Source organism: Cornus florida, unplaced genomic scaffold (assembly GCF_030987335.1).
Source record: "Cornus florida cultivar Cherokee Brave unplaced genomic scaffold, ASM3098733v1 CherokeeBrave_3.0.0_Hap2_Chr11, whole genome shotgun sequence".
NCBI classification, from domain to species: Eukaryota; Viridiplantae; Streptophyta; class Magnoliopsida; order Cornales; family Cornaceae; genus Cornus; species Cornus florida.
The window spans coordinates 1,826,305-1,835,603 of NW_026775581.1; the positions used below are offsets into that span (position 1 = coordinate 1,826,305).

The window sequence follows — 9,299 nt, forward strand, 5'->3', positions numbered from 1 at the left end:
AATTGGTAATTGAATGAGTCAAAGGATAATAATGTCAATTCACCATGTGTGAGGACCATTGAGTACCTTTGTTAACATTATCAAACCTAAGAGGGTGTCATTGTTTAAAAAAGACTCAACTTGTTTATAGTTGTCATTATAACAAACCTCAGGGGTGTCATTGTAATTAACTCTTAAAAGTATAAAGAATTTTAATACATATATTAATTTATTTTGTAATTAAATTATTTTAAATTTTCTTTTCAATTTTAACTACTATAAACATATAATATTAAAAAATTAAACTAATGAATAAAATCAAATTAGAAAATGATTCAATAAAAGACTATTGTAAATATACAATATTAAAAAAAATTAAACTACCGAAGAAAATCTAAGTAGAAAATGATTAATATTTAGTCCCAAGAAAATCTAATTAGAAAATGATTCAATAAAAAGAATATTTAGTAATAATTATAAAATAAACCCAATTTTATTGTATTTCTAAGTCTTCCCTAAGTAACAATTTTACAATAATATATTTCTTCTTCGTCTTTTTGATTTTGCTTCTAGGGTTTTTTCTTTTAATTTTTAATGTTTATTATTTTTAAATTTCTCTCTGTTTTGTTTCTAGGGTTTTTAAATATATTAATTTATTTTTTAATTAGATTTCTTTAGATTACTGAAGAAAATCTAATTAGAAAAAGGATTCTATAAAAGGAATATTTAGTCAGAAGAAAATCTAAAATCTAATTAAAAAAGGATTCAATAAAAAGAATAATTAGTCCTAAGAAAATCTAATTAGAAAAGGATTCAATAAAAGAAATATTTAGTAATAATTATAAATAAATCCTTTTTATTGTATTTCTAAGTCTTTCCTAAATAGCAATTTTACAATAATATATTTCATCTTCGTCCTTTTGATTTGCTTCCAGAGTTTTTTCTTTTAATTTTTAATGTCTCTTATTTTCAATTTCTTCTCTCTATTTTGCTTCTAGGAATATAGTAATTTATTTTTGAATTAGATTTCTTTAGATTTCCTTTACAATTTTAACTACTATAAATATATAATATTAAAAGTACAAATACTGGAGAAAGAAAATCTAATTAGAAAAGGATTCAATAAAAGGAATATTTAATCTGAAGAAAATCTAATTAGAAAAGGATTCAATAAAAGAAATATTTAGTAATAATTACAAATAAACCCAATTTTATTGTATTTCTAAGTCTTCCATAAATAGCAATTTTACAATAATATATTTCTTCTTCGTCTTTCTCATTTTGTTTCTAGAGTTTTTTATTTTAATTTTTAATGTCTCTTATTTTCAATTTATTCTCTCTATTTTGCTTCTAGGGTCCTTTCTTTTAATTTTTAGTGTCTCTTATTTTCAATTCATTACCTCTGTTTTGTTTCTAAAGTTGTTGTTGTTTTGCTTCTAGGGTTTTTAAATATATTAATTTATTTTTGAATTAGATTTATTTAGACTTCCTTTTCAATTTTAGATACTATAAATATATAATATTAAAAAATTAAACTAGTGAATAAAATCTAATTATAAAAAGGATTAAATAAAAGGAATATTTAGTCTGAAGAAAATCTAAAATATAATTAAAAAATATTCAATAAGAAGAATATTTAGTCCCAAGAAAATCTAATTAGAAAAGAATTCAATAAAAGGAATATTTAATTTTATTGTATTTCTAAGTCTTCCCTAAATAGCAATTTTACAATAATATATTTCTTCTTCGTCCTTTTGATTTTATGGTTTTTTCTTTTAATTTTTAAAGTCTATTTTTTTAATTTATTCTCTCTGTTTTTCATCTAGGGTTTTTAAATATAGTAATTTATTTTTTAATTAGATTTCTTTAGATTTCCTTTACAATTTTAACTAATATAAATATATAATATAAAAAAATTAAAATCTAATTAGAAAAGGATTCAATAAAAGGAATATTTAGTAATAATTATAAATAAACCCAATTTTATTGTATTTCTAAGTCTTTCATAAATAGCAATTTTACAATAATATTTTTTTTCTTCGTCCTCTTGATTTTGTTTCTAGTGTTTTTTATTTTAATTTTTAGTGTCTTTTATTTTCAATTTCTTCTCTCTGTTTTACTTCTAGGGTCTTTTCTTTTAATTTTTAATGTCTCTTGTTTTCAATTCATTTCCTCTATTTTGCTTCTAAAGTAGTTGTTGTTTTGCTTCTAAAGTTTGCAGCAGAAGAAGAATCAAGAGAAAATTGTAAGTGCTTGTGAATTTTTTTCAATTCATTTTAGTCAGTTACATCTTCTCTCTTGTGATTTTTCAATTCATTTTCTGTGTTTTGATTTTTTTTTTTCAATAATTCATTAGTAACCTTTTCTCTATTATGAATTTTTTCAGTTAACAAATTTTATTTTTTTTCAATTAACAAATTTAATTTTTTCTTTTGATTTTAAATTCCTTTTATTTTCAATTCATGTCTCTGTTTTGCTTCTAGAGTTGTTGTTGTTTTGCTTCTAGGGTTTCAAGAGAGAAAAGAATAAGTAAAAGTTGGTTCCTGTTACATTTCTATTCCATACAAAGTGTGGATTTTTAATTTTTTTAATTCTTTTTCTCTATTATGAGAATTTTTGTAATTAATTAGCAACTTGATAACAAATTAAATTTTTTTAGTAATTTGAATTTTTATTTTAAGTTTTTATTTCTCTTATTTCTTTTCAATTCAGTCTCTGGTACCTTCTATTTGTTATGAATTTTTTGAATAATGGATTAGCAACTTGAGAACAAATTAAATTTTTTTATTAAATTGAATTTTTTATTAAATTTTTAATTGCTCTCATCTCTTTTTTTTTCTTTCTTTCTTTTTTTTTTTCTCTAATTGATTAGAACATTGATAAATTTCTGCAAGTACAATTAAGTTTTTTCACACATATAGAAGCTATATTATTTCTGATTGATAGTTTTGTTTAGTTTTGGATCCCAACTAATTTTTTACATATGATCCCAACTAATTTTTTACATATAGAAGCTATATTCTTTTTCTTGATTATTTGTTTAGTTTAGTTTTGGACCACAATTAATTTTTTATTATTTGTACTTGATTATTGTTCTCAAAAATTTTTATTATAAGAAATAATAAAACAAGCAAAATTTTGTTATAAAAGTTATTAATTAAATTTTAAGTTTTGACTACGTGCATATATATATATATATATATATATATATATATATATATATATCTTTGGAATATCTTGGGGGCACCGTTAAAATAAAAAAATAAAAAAAGAAAAAGAAATACTTGGGGATACCTAGGAGTAATTCTTACCTATTCAAGCACGGAACTATATAATTTATATAAGCACAGGTATTTCTTAGTTTTTATAACATCAATTAGTGCAAAACAAAAAAAAAAATTAATTGAAAATAAAACCTCAATTAAAATCCATACTATTGTATACATTCCACACATATATCTTTATAGTGTAAATCACTATCATATTTTTATCCCTATTATTATTAAATAAATAAATATTATTACTATTTTATCAAATTAAGTTAATTTTTGTCTTTTTCAATTTAATATGATCAAAGACACCTTGTTTGAGGATAAAAAAAAAAAAAAAAAATGAAATTTTTTTTGTCATTTTAAATTTACTGAAGTTTGTCAACACAAAAGATCCAATTTGCATAAAAAATAAAAAATAAAAAAAGGAAAAAAAGCGGTGGGGGGGATTGAAATGGGTTGAACCTGACCCGCCCATTTTGTCTAACTTGCCTCCATTTTGTCCATTATCTTTCCATTTTTTTTTTGTAATATATATGGATCTTAGGTAATAGAAAGAGTTCTTTTGAGAAATTTTTTTGGTCTTTAAGTGTCATTGTATAAAACTTTATGAAATTTATATGTCATGTATTTGGTTTTGGTTTTCCTAATTCTTAAGCCCCTTCATTATAATGTACCTTTCTCCATATTTCTAATTTTGTCGCTAAGGCTTCTTGAATTTCTTTTGTTATTTTGTCTAATATTACACAAATAGGTATGGAGTAGCAGTGATCCTTGGTGTAATCCCACACATCATTGTCTCATTATACATATACTGAATAAGATTTATAAGTCTTATAGTATTAACTTTAGTCATGATTCTCAAGTCATGATTCTCAATACATAGATTATTTTTAGAAAAAATCATATTTGAGCCGATAAGCTAAAACACTGAGAGAAGGCAACATACCCTTTAGATATGTTTCAAGTGGGATTTATGTTTATCACTTAAAAAATATTAAATGGTATAAAAGCCTTTCAACTAATATTCTAAGTCTAACTTATCAATTAGAGTAACAGTGTTCTACTTTTAAATGTTCTCATCATCTCACGTGCGTGTTTGTGTGAGATAATATGTGCGTGTTTGTGTGAGATAATATGAGAAAATCAAAAAAGATTTGGTGATAGATTTTATAAAAAAAAACTTTTCTTAATTAGAGTTCTTTTTAATTTGTGTAGGAGTGGAGGCCAAAAGAGGACTACTAGTTTAACTCATTTGGTTTCCATGGATGAAACCAAGTATTCTTTTCCATAATCCCAAGAGTCATTGAACAACTCGAGATAGGGTTGAGCCTAGGGCTGCAAATGAGCCGAGTCAAGCCAAGTCGCGCCAAGCAGAGTTTGGGGTTGTTTGGGCTCGGCTTGCCAAACTCAAAGGCTTTTTTGGGCTTGGCTTGTGTTCGGATGGGCTTGGCTTGGCTTAGGCTCGGCTCGGTTCAAAGCTCGTTTATATATATATACATACATACATATATATATATATATGTGTGTGTGTGCAGCCACATATTTATATTTACAAAGAAAAACATCTCAGATCTATTTATATATATTCAAATATATATTTATATATATACACACACATGCTTAGAAGATGAAAGCCCGATGGTCGTCGATCTCTGTGTGATCCTGATTCTCAACCACCATACTTAGGGATGGCAACGGGGGCGGGGTTTGGGTGGGTGTACCCTCCCCTGCCTCCGCAACCATTTAAATTACACTGCCCCAGCCAAGTCCAAAACCAAAACCGCATAAACGGGATGCCCTTCCACCCTATCCCCACGACACGGTCTTTTGTGAGATAGTCCCTCTTGCTTTCTCCCTTTTGCCTTGCTTACAACAAACAAATTGGGCAAAAGTAATGTGACCTATTTTTAGACTTTTATTGGTAAAATTATTCCTAATGCTAAAACCAACTTCACGTCCATACTCATTGTAAAAGTCATAAGCTCTTCAAATACTTGAAAACACTATTCCAATCTTGGGTTTAGTTCCTGGTATACCTGGAGTTTCGGGTGCCATTGATGATGTTGGTGGTGGTGATGATGTAATACCACAACCGGAATTCATGGAAAACAACTAACAACCTAAGACAAGTTAGCTAGGTGTATTAGAAGGTTAAGTATGTGGTTAATTTAGATTAAAAGGCTAAGTATGTGTTTAATTTAAGAAAAATTTAAACATTTCAATACTTTATTTTCGAAAAGAAGAAAATAATAAAGACACTTGGATTCAATTAAGCAATAATTATATTGAATTTAACAACTAAAGTGCTGAATTATTTTATTTTGTGCAGAGAAATTTAACAAATGCATATAATTTACTAAATAATTTTGATTACATGATAGATAACAAATATAATTATTCAAACGTAACAAATATAATTGTTTTGGGACATGTTGTTGATAACACGATAAACATTATTCAAACCTAAAATAAAAAATTGCAAACAAATACAAAATTAAAAAAAAAAAAAAAAAAAAAAAAAAAAAAAAAGATATCAAGTGCAAAAACATAATTCCATTACATGACGTTCACACCAGAGATAAATAGTGGATGAGAAGAAGGCCGGCCCAACACACCGACGACCGCTGATGTAACAGAAAGAAGAAACTGAGAAAGAATGATAGCGATGGAGAAGAAACACAAAGAACATGGAGAGACTGAAATATGAAAGTGAACAGAGATGAAAGAGAAATAGTGCTCCTGATGTACTCGCGTGATTTGATCGGGAGGAAAATTATAATAATACTGAGCCTAGTGAGCAAGAAGTATATGCTTACGATGATGAGGCGGCGTAAAATTAAAGGAACCGGTGTTCCTACAATATAAAATAATAAAAATTAAAAGATTTGAGAGATTGCCCAGATTAAACGTAATATAATCCAAATCTAATTCTCTTTCCCTCTCTCACGCAATATGATTTGAGAAAATATCTTCTCAGTGCAAATAATGTTTAAAGATAAAAGTCAAAACTTCTTTCACTATTAGCATATTAAGGTTTCAACAGAATAATTTGACAAAGAGAAAGAAAGAGTGAGTTAAATTAGGATTTGATTTGGATCTATTTGGGTTGACCTGGTAAGCATTTAAAATTTAAAATTTAAAATTTTTATTATTTTATATTTCATAGACATTTGTCATATTACTTTTATTTCATATAAGGGGTAAGTATGTACTTCCTACTCACTTATTAATAGGCGAGTATTATTCATATAATAATGCAATACATACAGATATTTAGAACTAGTAATTTGCTAATTAGACGGAAACTTAACTAAACTTAACGGAATATCCAATTGATTAGACGGAATCGTATTACACTAAAAGGTAAGTCCCCACCTACCGCATGATTACGGCTGGATGATTTACCGCAGAGGATCCACAATCCACACTCCACACCCCACGGCGAGAGGATTGTTTTAGAGAGCACAAGTGATAGAGAACAAAGTCAGAAAATAAACTCAACCTATTAAATAATTTGAACAAAATAAAATCACAGCTGGTTTGCCCGAGAGGTTAAGGGGGAAGACTTAAGATCTTCTGCACATAAGTGCGCATGGGTTCGAACCCCATAGCCAGCAAATATATATATTTTTCTTTTTTCCTTCACCGTGTAGTTTTAATTTCATACTGTTAAATGTCAAGTGAGCCTCTGAGTTCGGAATATGATGTCAAAATTCATATACATCAGGTGACTACCCTCATTTTCTTTCCCTTTTTTTTATTTTTATTTATTTGTGTTTCAAACTGTAAGTATTTTCCCTTTTTTATTTTTATTTATTTGTGTTTTAAACTGTAAGTATTTTATTGGGTGAAACCAGCGGATTGATTTCTGGGCAGAACCTAAAAACATGGGATGGAACTTCCAGCATTCGATTATGCTTTGCTGCGAAGCAAAGTAAATTGGAAAACCAACCATTAGTAACTCATATACTCTTTAAACATTATTACACTGTAAAGTGCCTTTTATGTACAGTACATCATCAATCCACCACCAAAAGCAAGCTAGAAACAACATGCACCCATCTTTTTTTATCCTGAGAGAATGAAGGCACTCACTTCAACCAAGCATGCTCTGTGTAAGTCACCCAATGAATGCTTACTAGCATAAAAAACAAATACCACTCGAAACAGCCGAAAAGTATGTTGAAAAGATTTCCCAAGAGCAAGAAAAAAATTTGCCCATAAATAAATTTATCATCTCTCATTTGGAAAGAAACAGTCGGAATTCCTAATCACAACCAATAAAGATCCAACAACATCATCATTAAGGCCTTAGGAACTGAGTTCATTTAACATTTAGACCGTCTAGTTAACAACTGTTGCTAAAAATGCATCTCATTTAAAGATAACAAACATCAAACCATAGTCTGAAACCACATTAAGAAGAATGGCTTATAATTTCTACTCTGCAGCATCCACCTGTTTTGTTGCCTCGCCTTCTTTCAACTTCTCCAGTGCTGATATACGTCCATCCAGGGATTCATATAAGCCATTCATCTGATGATAAGAAAGAGAAAGTGGTAACTTTATTGTCATCATAATACAACAAACCACAGAAGATATGTGCAGACAAAGATTCCTAAAGACAATTCATCCAAACACACAAGATACTAAATCATTGCTAATAGAATCATTACCAATGGCACGCTGCTCGCCTACGTGCGAAAAGACAGTGCAAGCTTTGTTATGCCGAAACCTAAATGTCAAGCAGCAAATTGCACCCCATCCGCAGACTCACTTTTACTGGATGTGTGTAATTATTGTATTAATTAGTTTCCTCTGTCATTTTTATTATAAACATTTCATGTGATCAGGCAAATAGTTTACCCATTTTTTAATTTACATTATTCATGCCAACCTAATTTCTGGTATTGTTTAGTCACATCATAATTTCAGCAGTTCTATTTGTACGATTATTTTGCTACACAATTCCAATCTAAAAACTGCATAAATTTCTTCCCCACAGAAAGACAGTCAAAATTCAATAATAAAAGTCCAACAAAAATGATATTGCAACTTCATATACCGTAGAAACACCCAACAGTATTTGGAATGCTCCTCTCAAAGCTATATAGCTGCTTCAATAGTTTTTCAAGCAAAACATCAGTCTCCTTCTTCTCCTTCGTCTTTTCCATTTTCTTTTTCCTCTGTAAGTAGCAAAATATCAACATTATACAGCCCCCAAAGCCACCAATCCAATCCATGCATTTGGTTAACCCTGAGTAGAGTTCCTATCCAGATTTAATTGTGCCCTCAATTTATTAATTGCATAACAATGTATGTTACTTTTTTTTTGATAAGTAACATAACAATGTATGTTACTTGAACTCGAGTATGTGTGTCGGGAATGTGTATGCATCCACGCGTCGGATGTGTCAAATTTCCAAATAAAATGACACATGGACAATGCTAAATGCTCATATTATTTAATATTTTTACTATATTTTCTAGAGTAAAAGAATGTTTTTGTGTAACATAGTGTTTAATATAGGAATTTCACTCCTTTTAAAGTAATAAATATAATAAAAGTGAATTATTAAATGTGTTTTTTAGGTGCATGTCCAACCAAAAGTGTCGGGCACATATCCCATACCCATGCCCGAATATTGTGTGTCCAACACAGGTACTTCACTTGCTTTTGAAGAGTGGAGAAGTGCATGTTAGCATGAAGTACAAGTACATAAAAGAGGATTACATAAACACCATGTTTTCCTTTCCCGTTATTCCCCATAACCAAGAGTCTCTAATTTTCCTTCCTTTCTTTTTGCTTCTCCTTTTCTTTTTAATAAGGAACCAAATGGTGTTGATCATAAAATATATAAGGAACATCAACTAGCATGACAATGAGGTACCGTGTCGTAAAGGTAACGTTCTTCTAACATCTCTTTAAGTAGGCATCTATTATCTGGTTATTCTTAACTTACTGTACTTTTCTTCTTCATTCATCTGTTTTTCCTTTTCTTCTGTTCATTCTTTTCATTTGCACAAGCTACTTGATTCTTTATTATT

At 28.6% G+C, this 9,299-nt stretch overlaps 1 non-coding gene across 1 annotated transcript; it reads left to right on the forward strand.

The window, feature by feature from the left end:
* The first annotated feature begins 6,785 nt into the window (after positions 1–6,785).
* On the forward strand, positions 6,786–6,868 carry TRNAL-UAA (transfer RNA leucine (anticodon UAA)). The gene has a single exon. It is a non-coding gene; the product is annotated as a tRNA-Leu (tRNA).
* The last annotated feature ends 2,431 nt before the right edge of the window (positions 6,869–9,299 follow it).